General features: G+C 43.7%; 1 long non-coding RNA gene across 1 annotated transcript in view; it reads right to left on the reverse strand.

Moving 5' to 3' along the window:
* Positions 1 to 3,365, reverse strand: part of LOC139803882 (uncharacterized) — a 395,404-nt gene extending 392,039 nt beyond the window's left edge. Inside the window, exon 1 of the long non-coding RNA XR_011729195.1 lies at positions 3,332 to 3,365. This is a non-coding gene — a long non-coding RNA (uncharacterized lncRNA). The remainder of the gene's footprint in view (positions 1 to 3,331) is intronic.
* Between the last annotated feature and the right edge of the window lie 12,606 nt (positions 3,366 to 15,971).

The following is a 15,971-nucleotide window of genomic DNA, read 5'->3' on the forward strand; positions in this document are numbered from 1 at the left end:
AGGATGCCAGGAAATGGGCTAAAAGGTGTTTATTCAGCTAGGCTTAGGGCAAGAGGCTGGAAGCAGCAGCACGGGTTTGAGCTGTGCTTCTGCACTGGGGTTAACAACCCAATACAAAGCTGCCAGCATCTCTCTGGCTCTACAGTAACATTTCCTGAGCATGTGATTGTTTGCTGTAGCTCTCACACTGATGTCTGATACTCTAACTCCTCAAATGAGAGCAGCTACCTGGTGTTTCTCAGCAATCCCAGAGCTCTCAATCTGTTTCCCACTCGGAGCTTCTTGCTTAAAAGCTGGAAGACCTGAATTTCCCCACTGAAGATGGCAAAGAAAGACCTGGTGAGTGTTGAGCTATGCAGGCAGGAGCCAGCCTGAATAGTTTGACTGGTTGTACACTGCTGAGAGATTGGCTGTCTAATGTTCTTTTTGGGAATCTTATTAATGTTATCTTATTATTCCATAATAGATATAGCCCAAGTGCTAGTGCTGGCAGGCTATAATTGGGCCTTGCCAGGGAATTACTCATATTTTTCATTCTTGAAGGAATGAAGATCATATTTGGTTATGCTAACGACCTCATTTGTGTGGATTCCATTCACTTGATGTGTCTGACTCCTGAAGTATTGCAGCCAGAGCAACAATTTCTCACTCTAAGCATTGGGGTGTCTCAGAGCAGATGCTTTCCTCTCCACTTGCTGAATGGATGCCTACACCATCCTTACCTCTCCTTTGGCATCTGCAGCCCCACCCAAAGGTGATTTATTTACAGTCCAGGTTTTGCTGCTGGTGATGTGCATCTTTCCCCCTCTCTCGATGGGTGTTGCAGGAGACAGGGAGTTCTTTGAAACAGGGAGAAAAACACTCATTATCTACTGCTGCTTTATAAATCCTTTCTGCATATTTAGTAACCCTAACTTGGGCCCTGGGCCTTTTGGGGCAGCTTGTAAAACACTACAAGAAGCAGAGTTGTCTACCCAAGTTCTTAGCTGAGGGACTTCAGACTCCCACCAGGATACAAATGGTAGTTTCAGCCCTGGAGAATCTTCCTCCCCATCCTTAGAATTACGTTCCTTATCACAGCCCAAGCAACACACCCTCATCAATAAAACCCTTTCTAATTCTTTTTTATCCTCCCTGGGGGAGTCCTTGGAGCCCCACGGAACCTCCACCAGCCCTTTAATTCCTCCCACTTTGGTCCTTGCTGCTGCTTGGGGTCTGTTTTGCAGTCGTGCTGGCTGTGAAAATGCTGCTCCTTAATCAAGCAGAGCAGTGGCTGCTGAATGACACAAAACATTTACCTGCCCACAGGGACCCAGAACACCAGTGGGTTTTGCAGCATTATCAAAAATGTTTCTATGCATTTGTTAGTAAAAAAAAAAAAAAAAAAAAATGTCTTTATCCAGCCAGGAGAAATGTCCCTTGAAGTCAGCAAAGCAAATAAATAAATACTGGTCAAAGATAACCCAGTGAAGAGAAAAAAGGTTCTAGAGGGAAAGAGGGGATGGATTGAAAGAGATTTGGGGCTGTTGTGTCCTACAACTTGGTGCATCTGCTCCTCACTGAGCTCCATCTTTCTCTGCCATTTAAATGAAGTCCTAAAAATGCTGATTTAAAAGGGTCAAAGAAGCAAAAATAAAATAGCCTGATGTACATTGTGAGTATTTGTAAGCCTTTCTGAGCTTTCTTCATGACACATCTGCTGGTAGCTGTGTCTGACCAAGGTGCAGGAGGGATGTTGGAGCTGCTGGAATTTTTTCAGTCTGTTCATGCAGAAATCTGAGCAAAGAGAGGAATGATTTCACTTTTCACATATAATAATAACAAACAAGAAGAATCCTGATCTGGAATTTGTCTTTGCTTTCCGAGAGTATCTCTGAGCAGTCTGTGGAGACCACAAGAAAAATGTTGATTAATACCACCATTAATGAAAATAAAAATGGGCTAAAATTCCAAGCACTCCTCAAAGCATCCAGGGAGAGCAACAGATGCTATAAAGCAGAAATCCACTTGGGCTGCCAAGGAATGATGTTTTCTGCTTCAAGCCTGGAGGGAGAACACAGACCCATAGCAGAGCAGCCCATGACCTTGAAGCTTTCCTGTGTTTGAAAAACTATCTCAGAAATGCAGCAGGTCCTGGATACTCCTGAGAGCAGCTTCCCAGCCCCTGCACCAGGTCTAATGTCACCACTGACCCACATGGGATGTGGATCCTGATCAGCTGTGTGTCCACGGGCTTTTCCATCTGTAAAAAAAAGCCAAAAAAAGCCTAAAAAAGCCTATCTCTTTGATGCAACCAAGGGAATTACAGGATTGAAAGAAAATCAGTTCCCTGCCCAGCCAGCTTCTTGTTTTGATTCATTCCATTCTTGTTGCTTTGAGTCACCCAAATAGTTAATCATGGTACCAAAAATAATTAGGGCTAATATCATGCAGATTACCCTAGCCAGTTCTAACCATAATGTTGGTAAGGACATCTAAATAACCTGATATTTAATTACAGTCTGGCTTTTAGTGATGTACAGTTTGGGGGCTTTCTCTGCTTCCAAATTCTGGCCAGCTGCATTGATTAAATGAGGACTTTTTATAGCTAGTGTTCAAATTATCAAATACTTGCCTAAAGCAGTCCCATTGATCAAGTGTATCATTTGTAATACAAATGTTTTTATTAGGAGGCTTTGTTCAAGATAAATGAAGGATCAAATTAACTGGAGATTGGATTGAGTAGAAAATGCTGCAGCTGGATAATTTCAAGCACTGAGGCTGAACATTTCTTTCAAATGATGAGAAGTCATCAACTAACTCTTAATACAAAGAGTGCATAAGCAGAAGCATCTCTGCATTGATTCCTCTCATTGCCATGGAACACTTTATAAAAACCCCATTCTGGTTTTGCAGGATAGGATAGGCTACAAACCCTTCACCTTGCTGCATCTAAAGCATCCTGAGCTATTATTTGGGCCAAAATCAGGTATAGTATCAAAATACCACACAACTCTTCCTCCTCCCTCATTTTTCCTCTGTGTTCTGCTGCCTCCCTCATCACCCAGGAAAATTCCCTGTGCAACTCTGCTCTTTAACCCAAACATCTCCTTTGAAGCCAGGATGGGACAATCGTTTTCCTCTTTTTAGGAAGGAAACCCAGTAGAAGAGAGCCAGGGTGAATATTTAACTGTTCAACTTTTCCAGCATACATGGAAGGAAGCTCAGCAGGGTCTGGAAGTGATTGAGCATTTATCCATGTGGAAAATGACCAAGTGAGTGAAATGCTGTTACTTTATACATTTATATACATTTTAATACAGTCTGAATTAGGAAAGCTATTTGGGATTACTTTTTTTTTTTTTTTTTTTTTTTTTTTTTTTTGGGCTGTCATGTAGAGCTGTAGTTATTAAGTAGTTGCTTTGTGAAATAGCTCTTCCTTTTCTACATCCCTCTCCCAGTGCAACGTGTAAAGTGTTTGCTGATAGAGGAATTACAGGCATTGGAGGAGCTGCTATAAAACCTCCTGAGACTCACATCTCCTCTGTGAGGTTTCTCTGTGGGCTGACTGCACAGGGAGAGGTTTTGCAAGCATTCAGGAGCCTTTTGAATGGATCTCCAGAGGTGTTGGCAATAATCAAAGGAAATCCCTTGAAGCCCATCAAATAAAATACACAGAGTTAGGAAGGGAGCAAGAAGGTCAGATGGTCCCCATGGACAAACTATTTTGAGCTTATTCAGGGACACAAGGCCAAGTTCCAACCCTTGCTGAGCACTGGCTTAATGAAGACCTCCAGATGCTTGCAGCTTCACCACAGCTCCAGTTCGGGCTGGTTTACAGCACAAAAATATATGTAAATCTCCTAAACCTCCTGGCTTTCTTCTTAATTTGGGGGCAGGGAGGGAAGTTTAGGTCTAGCACCTGCATCTAACCACTCCTAGAGCCCATCCTAACACTGCCCTGAGGTGCCAGGCTGGTGCTCAAACAGTGAAATACAGAGCCCAGCTTTTAGGGAGAGTTATTCTTTATTTGTTACTTCAGGGAAAGAAGTAATGAGCCCGGGTGGAATTACAGCTGGTAATTAAAACCAGAGACTTGTTTTTCTCAGCTCTCATTTGTGACAACTCCAACTCTATGTATCTGTGTGTATGTTTACATATTATATGCCTGCAAGTACCATATGTATGGAACATATGCATAAAGGGCAGTTAAACAAAGGATTACATAAATATATCCATACGTTGGTCATGTTACATCCATATTTGAGGGCTCAGGCTCTGGGTTGTGAGGCTTATATTTTGCTTTTATGCTGTGGCCAATAATAGCTTATTGCCCTTGCTGTAAGGTTTAAAACCTGTGCCCATTACATCTGCTGATGGAGCCTTAAACTTCACTTTGGAAAACTGCAGTGTAGTGGTGTGAGGTGTATTTTCTCCACACCGGCTTACAGGTACTGTAATAAAAACCAAGCAAACAATCAAATTTATGAGTTGTGTTTAAAGAGATGGGGACTGAGAGTAAATTAACCCCTTCAGGCTGTAGCCAAGGCTGCAGCACAAGGACATCACCACCACCTGCCCAGGAAGGTGATGAAGGAAAGCAAGGGTGGGTATTGATAAAAGGTGGCTTGGTACAAGTCAAGCAATTTAATTTCTGTAGAGGATCCAGTGATTGAAAGCAGCACTAATGCTGATTAATCCCCCTCCCTCTTTCCTGTCTCCTCATTTCTCACTGCTCAGTTCTCTTTCTTCCTTTCAGCAGATTTTCACTCTGTGTGTATGTCAGGACACCTCATGCTGCTCGTGCTGAATACACATGAACTAACCTCTATTTACAGTTTGTACCACTGTGTTCATCTCTGCTAATACTAGAGCAATTTATATAGTTCATTTCATTTCTCTTTTAGTAATATCCCACAAGTAAATCTAGATTTTTCAGGTTGGGTTTTTCCCAGGTGAGATTTTGCAATGTTGCATCCCTGTCCAGATCCCAGAGCCCTTCTCTGAGGACAGGATCTGATGGGATACACTCTTTCTCCTGCCTCTTCTCTCAGTCTGGCCCCAGTCACAAGGACACATAAACTCAAAGGGGAGATAACTTTGTGCATCTCATAAATGTCCTCATTTCAGGAGAGGTGACCCAGCTTGATTTCACCAGGAATACTTGTTTGGTTTGGTTGTGTGAAAAGATTAAACACACCAAGTGAGTTATTTCCAAGAGACTGATACTTTAGGACTGATTAAGGAATGGAAGTGCCCTCCTTTTCCTGCAGAACAAGGCAGGCCCTCTGTGCCTCTTGGTTCTGGTCCCCTCCATGCTGAAAGAACAGAAAATGGCATCACAACCACCTTGGCTTTGGGGATTTATTTCTCTGTCTACCCATGAGATGAGTTCATTCCTTCTCACTCCATCCAGAGAAAGAGATGTAGGAAATGGGGACTAGGATGAGATAAATGGTTATTATGAGGTATGGGCATTTTAATTAGCTCCTGCAGACTGAACCACACTGCTAACAAGCTCTTGCCAAGTTTCCTGCAATTCCTCTTTGCTTTTTTGTAACTCTGTAATGGTAACAATATAATAATTTTCTGCAATAACCCTGATAAAATCCAGATAATCCTCCTGTAACTCCTGCATAAGCTTCATGTAATTGAATCAGTTGGAGAAACATTCTTGGGCCAAGGGCTGGATGGCTGCAGCACAGCTCTGCCTCCCAATGAAGAGGATGATGGAGGAGGGCATTTTCCCTATCTCCTCCTCCATCCAAAGCAGGATAAATCCAGTGTAAGATTAGAATAGGGTTAAAAAGGCAAAAGGTTGTCTTTGGATCTCAAATTAGTCCATCACATCCAAAGCAGAGGCCAGAATATTACCAGAGCAGTAAATTTGGTCCTGAGGGAAGATCCTGATTTTTGTAAAGTGGGTGCTGGGCTCCCAAAGCAGAAAGTAATTCCCAGGTGAGGGGAGAGGTGTGAGAAGGGATGAGAGGAAAAGACATCACAGAGTCCTGCTTTCATCTGTCCTTTAAAAGACAGGGGAGTGCTTCTCAGCTGTACTGAGAAATGCAATTTAGATAAATAGCTGGCAACTCCTCTGAAGAGTTTATCCAGCCTGTTATCTTTCACTGCTGTGCTCTGGGTGATGTACCCCAGGTGCTGTCATATGTGCTTATCCTTTTCTTCCCTTTTCTTTTAGTTAGGAGGACAGTTCCTCTATAATTGCTCCTCTTAGAAGAATTTCTCATGCAAAAGTGAGAAACACACATGGCAAAGGAAGAGTCTCTCTGCACTTGAGTGGCAGATCTGCTGCCATCCCTCAAGGCTCCTGGTGATGATGAAGGCTTTTGTGATGATGCCTTGAGATGAGAAGCCAACTTCTCCCTTTCCTGACTCAGATTTAAGCCAACAGAGTTCATTGATAACTGCAGGAAACGGATCCCTGGGCAGAGAAAGGCACCAAGATGTGCATGTAGGTGGGTCAGGGTCACTTGTGGTGACATGGAGGACAAGGGGTGCTGGGCCCAGCAACCTTCTGCTGGGTTTCAGATGAGCATTTTGTACCCATTAGGAGCTGACAGTGATTGGGATGTTTCATCTCTCCATCTTCTCCTCCCCACCCCCACAAGTCATTAAGCAACATTTCAACTCCTCTGCTTTGTGTCTCTGTCCCCTGTCACCTGTAATGCCTTCATTCATCAGCCTGCCCTTTGTTTTTGGTGTGTACTCTGGGGTTTTTGGTCTGGGTGCCCTAAATGGGATGTGCAGTGATCTTAATGACCTGCAGGCACAGGGACCTTTGGCACAATCCAGTTTTTACCTCTTCCCTTCTTCCCTGGACTTTTCCCATTCCCACTCTCACTTCTATCAGAAATATCTTTACCCACAGGGAGGGGGGGGGTAATGAATTTTAAAACTCCTCCAGAGTCACAAGCATCTCCTCTTATTTCCAGGGTATTTGCTAGTGAGGAATTGTGTCCATCAACACCCGGTGTGTCAGCTCAGCTGTCTCTCCCCACCTCCCACCCCAGGCACCTTCTCCTGTCCCATCCAGTTCCTGCTGCAGTGAAGGCTCCATGAAGCCAAACCTCTCACTGGGCTGGTTTAATTCTCCCTTCTGCATCCCCCTCAGCTCCTTGTTGCTTTCATCCTACTCAGTGTCTTGGCTTGGACTTTGGTCCAAGAAAAAAGTCTGGGTTTGTTTAAAATAATTAAACCCCCAAGAATGAAACACATTTCTTTGGCTTGCTCTTGGAATTCTTTGACTTTGTTGTCTCTTCTACTGCTGACATACTTTTTTTTTTCTTTTTTTTTTTTTCTTTCCTCAATCTGAGCTAACTGAATAGAGCCTGTTCCTTGCTCCACTGTGATCTTTCCTCTCAGCATCTTTTCTATGCCTTTGCTTTAATAACTGACTGTGAGAAGAACTTCAGAGATTTTGGGGAGGACAATCACATTCCTCTGTTAAAAGGAAGGAGATTCATCTAGAAGACAGTGGAATGTGTTGGGAAATGGATATAATGCCCTGAGAATAAAAGTCCATTTCATGAAGAGGCAAGAAAAGCTCCTAACCTCACCAGAAAACTTCAACAGCGTTTGGAGGTGTTCTGGTTGATAGAGCATCCAGATTTTACTGTTTGCAAATTGGCCTCTTAACCAGGTGCTGAACAAGTGCTTTCCACAGGTCACTGAGCCCAACTTTATTCTAAATAGCACCAGCCCCAGGCCAAATTCACTCCTGAAATAAATGGACTCCTCTCTCACTTACAGAGCCACACGCCCTGGCGTGGTGCATCTTCTGCAGTAGCCTGGGGCACTGGGGAGAGCACAGGAGGCTGAGTCCTTCTGCAGCTCTCCTGCAGGCAGTGCAGCTCTGTGCTGGCCCTCCTACAGGTTACCACCTTTCTGCTCCACTTATTGCCACACTTTATGAAAGCCTGGAGTGCAAATGTGGTGCTCACATTAAGGGGAGGTGAAAAGATGGAGGAAACCCAGCGGGAAGATATGGGGAGTGCTTGAGGGTCTCCTTCCCTTGAATTTTAGTAGGTCTCCCATATCCCATGCAGTAGGAGCTGCTCTGCTACAGTCTTTCCTATCAGCAATACATTGGATGGGCCCAGTTTTGATCTTAGACTCCACTTTGCTGACTATTGAAGCAGCAAGAGAAGCCTGGGTGTGGATGATCACAGAATTTGATAATCAAAAGTCTGTTCCATTCACCTGAAAGCTGAAGCATTACTTGGACTTTTTTTCTTCTTCTTCTTCTTGCTGCTAAGTGGAGAAAGGAAAAAATATAACTCCAAAATTAGCTGGTTACTTACTTTTTACCCTGATAAAGGGGTTGCTGGGGGTGCTCATTTTCTTCGTGCCCATTCTGAAGTACTAGTGCCACATCCAGGCTGTCAGATTCAAACACACTGAGGAAAAAAGGGGCAGGAAAGATAACAAAGGTTTAGTGTTTAAGGTCTGAAATGGGCTTTTATAATCTTCTGTTTCCTACCCATGCATCAATCTTAGCTAACTCAAGCCTCAACTAGACAGTCCCTGAACTGTCAGGCAGAGATTTCCCCTTGCTTAGGATGGAAGAGGATCCCCTGTATCCTCACCATGGGCTGAGTTTCACAGCCTTGCCTAGAGTATGAACCTACCCAGGCACTAATGGGTCTCATTAGCCCTGACCAGCCTCACCTGGGCTCTCCACCCCCACCCAGGGGCCTTGAGCACATTTAATCTCTGTCTGGAGCCAGGAACCCTCTCCCTGAGCTCAGCAGGAGGAGCATATGGCTCGAGCACAATGCACCCCCCAACCATGAACCCTCCTTGTCCCTCTGAAGAAGGTGCCCTTTCCAGCTAACCCCAGCAGGGTAAGGACTTGCTTTGTTTAAGGGTTAAAACTGGGGGTTTGTGGCTTGTGCTATGACGTGGTTGAGATAAATTCCCCTCATCCTGCTGCCCTGGCTTTGCTCAGAGCTCTGGCTACATCAGAACCCTGATTTCTTTAGGGTCTGATCTTTGGGGGCATGAACAAGCATGACACCCTTGTGCCCCTGAGCAGGGGCATGGAAAGCAGTTTAATTTCTTTCTGATAGACAGAGGTTTGTCCTTTCCTCCTTACTTCTGAACTTTTTTTATCACAATGTTAATTTGATGCTTTAGGGCTGGAAACACCAGGATTAGAAATCAGAGCTTGTCATTCCCAGGCATCAGGTTATTGCATGTTAATACACACTTGCTATTAAAATACCACCCATTTAGTTGTGAATCTTGGCTATTATCAAAAGCTTGTTATAGCAAAGGATTTTCCCTTTTTATTTACACATGAGATACTGGATTTAACGATGGATTGGTTTCTGACTGTTTGGGAAGTCACAGCCTCTGCTCTGACCTAGCAATTGTTACTGGTGCTGTTCCCTTGGGCTTTATCCCTTTTCCAGCTGGTGAAAGTAGTGGGGGATCACAGAGTCTCCTCCAGTGCTTTTTCATGGCTGATGAGAGAGCGGAGTCCAGTATTCCCCTTAGACTAAAAGTCTGGGGAAGGAAAAAAAAAAGCAAACCAAAAAAACCCCACACCAAACCACAAAATAAAAGGAATCTGCAATTCTGGAAGGGTTTGAGGACTTCTCTGGGGAGGCTGGGAGCAGGGAGTCCTCTCTCTTGCTTTCTCTGCCTCTCACTGTGAGCTTCAGTCAGCTGTAAAATGCTTCTTGAGAAGTGAAAGCATAGGGAGGGGTTGGGCTCCTTATCCTGGGCTGTCTGGCAGGACTCAGAAGGGAGCCACGTAACCAAATGAGAATTTTCAGCTGCGTGACACTGACAATTATCCAAGCACATCCCTAAGGATGCACCCACCCTGCCATGCCTCGGGCTCCCTGCTGCCCCAGGGATGGAGGTTCTGGTCCAGATGGACCCCTCTGTGGTTCTGCCACTGTCCCTCTCCTCAGACAGACACCAGCAGCTCCCCCAGCCTCAGCTAATGGGGAGCAAAACTTTGTCCTTGAGATCTCTCTGTACTCCATTGCTTTTTGAAGTGTGGTCTAAAGCCTTGATGAGAGCAAGGATGTTTATTTCCCTGTGGACCTTTTCCCTCCTACTGGTGCCTCAGTTAAGGCAGTGGGCAATTCATTGAATCCTGGCTGGATGTTTGGGCATCCTGGAGGAGTGGGCATGTGGGGTTTGAGCCAGGATGCTCTCTATCTCAGTGTTATTCATGACTGGGAACTGATCCATCCTCTGGAGTAAAAGCTGTTACACCCACAGCTTCAACCACTCAGATCTCAGAGAGCCCACACAGACTGTGAGCAGAGAGCATGGGGTGGGGGGAAGTGACCCATCCAGGCAATAGGAAGGTGGGGCTTGGGGGGGGCTAAATGTGGATGATGTTCTCCTCCTTCCCATTGAGGAATAGCTGCAAAATCTGGGCTTTGTAAACTTTACAGCAAGGTCTGCTGATCAGATATGAAAAATACATTAGATGGTTTTTTCTATAAGCTTCATTTATACCCATCAGAGTGCTACAAGTAATAATACAAGGAAATAGATTTGCAGGCAGAAGTACAATTTTTAAGTTAACGATGTTCATTTAATTTCAGCTCTTGTCTCCTAGATGTGCCTTCTCCTAATGCTCTAAACAGCTCCTCTGCCTCTTTGATGTTTACACCCTTCAAATGCATAAAGACAGTTCTCTACAATTCCTCATTTTACCAAGCAATACATACTTAGTGCTTTTCATCTCTCTCCATAAATCAATCCCTTTCCTCCAACAGGAGCTAGAATAGGATTTTTTTTTTCCTTATTAGATTTGTACTGAGAATTTCTTTTCACAAACAGATAAATGATACAAGGTTTTTTCATGACAAAGCATCCTATCATACATTATTAGCAAACACTTCCACAGTAGAACAGGAATAAAAATAGAAAGCGGGCTATAAAAAAGAATGTATAGCAGGATGGCATCTAATCTCACAGCATGGTACTAAAAGTGGAGCAGTTCCTTCACATTTCTTTGCAGATCTTCAAGGAAAGATCCAGGAGGCCTAAGAAACACTTAGCATCTCTTACTTAAGGATTTCGTTAAATGCTGTGAGATCTTTGACATCGAGTTAATGAATTTTTTCCTTATTCAAAAAGCCCACCTACAGCTTGTGATGTGTTTGAAGCTGCAGATCCTTTCTAGCTGGCCCAGCTGCTGCTCTCTGCTTTGCCATCCCTCTTCCCTGCATCTTCAACAGAATGTTAACCAAGGAGCCACCTGAGTGGATCTCTTATCTCCCCACCACGTTTTCATTAGGACTGATTTCCAGCAGAAGGCTTCAAATGTGAGCTGCTTGGGGTTCTCACCTGGCAGGCCAGGCTAACAAGTACATGATGTGCTTTTAAGTTTCCTGCTTCTGATGGACCCTTCCCAGGGATCCCACCTTCTGGCTGAGCTGCTTGGCTTTGCTTTAGGGGCTGCAGGAGATAAGGTTTGCCTGGGAGAAATATCCACCCTCAGATATCCCATATTTCTGAAAGCAATTTTGGTCGAAGTCCAGCAAAGCCTGCAAAAAAATGGATTTAAAATGAAATCACAAATGAAAGATGAATACTCAAATGGACAACAATTTCAGCAGCTATTTGTCAGGGAAAGCTTTGGACTTTAGTGTGTCCAGGCAATTAATGCCCTGGGACAGAGGCACATGCAGGCTGCCCTCAGAAACATCTCCAGCCAAGGGCTCTTGGCCTGATGTTCTTTCCTGCACTGCTCTTTCAGCTGTGAATATGAGGAGTGAGAAAAGGATGGGTTAATTTTCCTCACTTGTGGCTTTAGGGGTGACCTACAGAGCAGGATGTGCCCCTGGGACCAAACAGCCCAGCAGGATTGGCTGCTGGATCTCAAAAGCTACCTGAGATCCACTGCAGAGGCACCAAGGTCTAAAGCCCAAGCATTTGGGAGATTATTTAAGTAGAACTGGTAAATAATAAGGTGTGCAGCTGCTGCCTGTGTCCAGGGAGGGGGCCTGAAGGTAGCTCCTAGCATCCTGCAAAGGAGCAGGTGCTCCAATGGAAATCAGTGTCTGAATCTTTTAGCACAACCCTGAAGATCTTCTGTAGGGCAGAGAAGCCAGAAAACCCAACACAAAGCTGCTGTGGCTTCATAATTAAAAAAAAAAAAAAAAAAAAAAAAAACAAAAAAAAAAAAAAAAAAAAAAAAAAAAAAAAAACCAAAAAACCCAAAAAAACCCCAAACCACCACTGTGTGAAGTTGTTGTGCACTGGGTTTTCTGATCTTGCATTTGAATTTCTTATTGGTTTTGCTGTCCTTAGCACTGGGTTAGCAGGGCAGGGGGTCCAACCACTTCCCTCTGATGGCTTCTTGCTGGGCACCAGTGGCACCATTACAGATTTCTGTCTTTTGAAGCACTGTGTGAACTTCATTGCTTCCACCCTGGGGCTTGCCAGGTCCCTGTGAAGATTTATGCTCTGGCATTTTGAAGTTTGCCTTTTGCTAGTTTAAAGCAGCTTTTGGAAATATTTGCTATGGTGTGGTGATTATGAACTTCCAGGGCCAGATCTTTGTCATCCATTTACCCTTGAGATCAAGGAAATGGTGGCAAAAGACATCTTGAACTTGGACATGAAGGAGAGCAGTGGATTTCTATCAGGGATGAATTTATGTAAACCTAAATGCTGATAAATGCTGAGCCCTGGAGCTCTGAAAGTCATTTTTTTAATATCTGTGTAGTGTTCACCCTGGTGATGAGCTGAGGGCTACAGAAGGTCCTGGGACAGTGATGCCTGAGGACAGTGTTGGCTTTCAAGCTCTGCCTGGATGTGTTGGGAGCCATCTCTTGGGGGTTGGCAGGATATTTTAGGACTATGTGGGTGTCAGGGTGAGATTTTTAATAGCCCAGATCCAAGGACTGGAAGTTCTTGGATACTTTACCTGGCAGTGAGTGGTTGGCAGTGTAAATCTCTGTCTTGGAAAATAGTATCCTTCTATTTTTAAGTTGATATAAAACATCAATAAGTAAATATGGTCCTCTCAAACCCAAACCTGAAAGATAGATGTTTGAAACTCAAAGGTCAATGTTTCAAAAATTTATAGTGCTCTTTTTTTACCCATTTTAATTGTCTTTCCTGCTACTCTGCTTGCATATCACTGCCCCTCCATGGAGATGCTGAGAATTGCTTGGGTTTGCTGTTCCTCCAGAAAACAGATTCTGAGGCTGCTCGTGCTGGTGCTGCACAGAAGTTTAGCATTAGGATGAAAAAAAACAAAACAAAACAAAACAAAAAAACAAAAAAACAAAAAAACAAAAAAAAAAAAAAAAAAAAAAAAAAAAAAAAAAAAAAACAGGTGGGAAGTGGTGGTAAGAAAGCTTCTTAAATTCAAGTTGTGGGTTGGTGAAGAGCCAAAACTCATGGATTGTATGTAAATTGCACCAAAAAAAAAAAAAAAAAAAAAAAAAAAAGGAAAAATGAAGCACGAGAAAAAAAAACCAACCAAACAAAAACGAATTACAAAAACAAAACAAAAAACCCCACCAAACTAAGACAGCAGTGGTTTTGGTATTTAAATGCTGCTGGTAAAGGGCAGCTGTCTACCCTGGTGGCTCAGAGCTGGCAAAGGTTCTGTGCAGACACAAAGCTCCTCTCCCCAGACATTCCCCAGGTGGAAATCAGACCTGGCTTTGAAGAGTGTCTCCAAAAACAAAATAAAACCCCTCAGTAGAATCTGTGTGGGGATTTGTAGCTACACATGCTCTAAGTCTATAGTAGCACAAGCTGTCTGTTTTTGCAGCACATTCTGTTTCTTAGGGCAACATTTAGACTGTGAACTCCCTGAAGAAAAGATTATCTTGCTGAATGTTTCCAGCATGCCTAATCCTCCTGGGCTTTCATTTCCTGACTGGCTTTTAATGTAATGTAAAGAACAGGAATAATATCTTCCATTAAAAGTTTATTAGGTAGCTCTTCCACCTGAAGAGAGCTGTCTCACTTACTCCCAGCTAAACGAATCCCAGTCATTTAAAACGTGAAAAATCAGGAGGGGAAAGCAGAAAGTCACCTCCAGGCTTGGAAAGATGAGGTGGATTCAGTCTGAAACATGCCCAAAGTTTACTGGGGAGTTCTGGTGCTATGTGTGAGAGGAGATGGGTACAACAGGCAGAGTGGGCACCAGGTTTCACCTCTTGGGAAGGGGAATCTGCAAATCCATGGACCCCACTCCTGCTGCTGGAGTCTTTGGAATTATTGGGTGCATCAGACATCTGCTGGCTACCATGGAGGTTGCCAAGGCTACTGGTGGGCTGATTGATGTGTGGTTACCACCAGAGAGCAGGCTGAGTGGCAGGAGCTGACCTTAGGAGCATCTGTATCACTCCTCACCTTCCCTCTGGCTTTTGCTGTGCCCTTTGGATCCAGATCGATCCCAGATTAGTGTTTGTTAGCAATAAACACCCTAAAATTGGGATACAAGGAGACAAGTTCTGAAAAGGTTAGACAAGCTCAGGGCAAGTTAGTGCAAGCCCCTGCTCAATGTGCTGGTGGCTCAGCTGCGTGCTCTGTTTTCCACAAGTGTTTTCCAACCCCATTCCCTACAATTCCAGAACAAACCCAGCTGGAGAGCCCCAGGATGGGGGAGCTGCAGTGTGGCACCTGCACCTTCTCAGCTGGGCTGCACTGACATAGTCCAGGGGATGGATGGTAACTTATTTTTCTGGGCACTCCATGAAGTGTTGCTGGAACTAATATTTTGCCAAGCAAAGATGGGTAAATGCATCCAGCTGGACTGGACTGGCTTCAGTTGCTAAGTGGCAGGCTTTTCATTTTCCCTTGAACAGCATCATGTCCTCCCCACTCCATTTGCAAACTTCTGACTGCACAAATATACCAGGGCATGTTTATACATCATATATATATATGTATATGTATAATATGGAAGCTATAGGTCATGTAACAAAATAATTTTTTTATTTAGGCCGTGTAGGAGAGCCCATAGAGAACATTGCTGATCATCAACTATGCACTGGTTGATGATCAAAAAATGGATCCATAGCATCAAAGGTATTTTGTGCATCTCTGCACCATCTTCAGGTGTTTGGTAACAAAAAATAAAGCTCTGAGGGGAAAATGAACTGTGTCATGGGTGATATAAAGCTGCATCACTACCTATAAAGAGCTGGAGCAATACAAGGGAATTGAAGTAATGAGCAGAAATGCCCAGTTAGAGCTTTTTCCATATTTTATGTTAATCATTAGGATAGAGCTGAAATTACCTTTAATTGATATTAAGGGTTGAAAAAATGAATCCTCTGGAGAATGAGTCTCTTTAACCTTTAATGATGCAGGAAATAAAATACCCTGGCAACATTTGTGCAACAGTAAGGGGTTTCAAATTTCCCTTCTGTATGGTGAGGGATGGGATGTGCCTGATCCTCCCCATTGCAGCAGATAAAGGTGATGTCAGTGCATTAACTCACAAGTTTTCCACCTTTTTAAGGTATCTCTTATACCCTGGTACCTCTCCACATTGGCTGCTTACTTCTAACAGAGTGATGGAGAGAGGAAGGTGGGACTGTGAAAACCAAACAAGTACTGCAGGGGTCTTTTTCATTTGTGTGCCTTCTGCCTTGTAGACTTCTGGTCCCAGAGTATCAGGAGAGAAACCATCCCTTAGTAGATGGTAAGGTAATCAGAGTAACACTGCCTATTCTTCTTTTCAGGTGAAATATGCTTGGAAATGTTTCATTTTTCACTTTAAATGCAAGGTGGAATTGCAAAAGGCTTCAGTGCTTTAGGGACACTTAGTTTGGTAATAGTCAGGCCATTCTTCTACCTGTCAGGGCTCAGCCTGGTATTGAAACACCTAATAACTGACTTGGCAAAGCACAGGAAATATTCCCCTGCTGTAAGCAGGAAACCTGTTTTTCATAAAATCCATTTGATCATTGCAATCAACTGGAGGTGTCACAGCATTTGGGGAAGTTACTGTAACAGCAGTGGTTACTCTGCTC

Source organism: Heliangelus exortis, chromosome 17 (genome assembly GCF_036169615.1).
Source record: "Heliangelus exortis chromosome 17, bHelExo1.hap1, whole genome shotgun sequence".
Lineage (NCBI taxonomy): Eukaryota > Metazoa > Chordata > Aves > Apodiformes > Trochilidae > Heliangelus > Heliangelus exortis.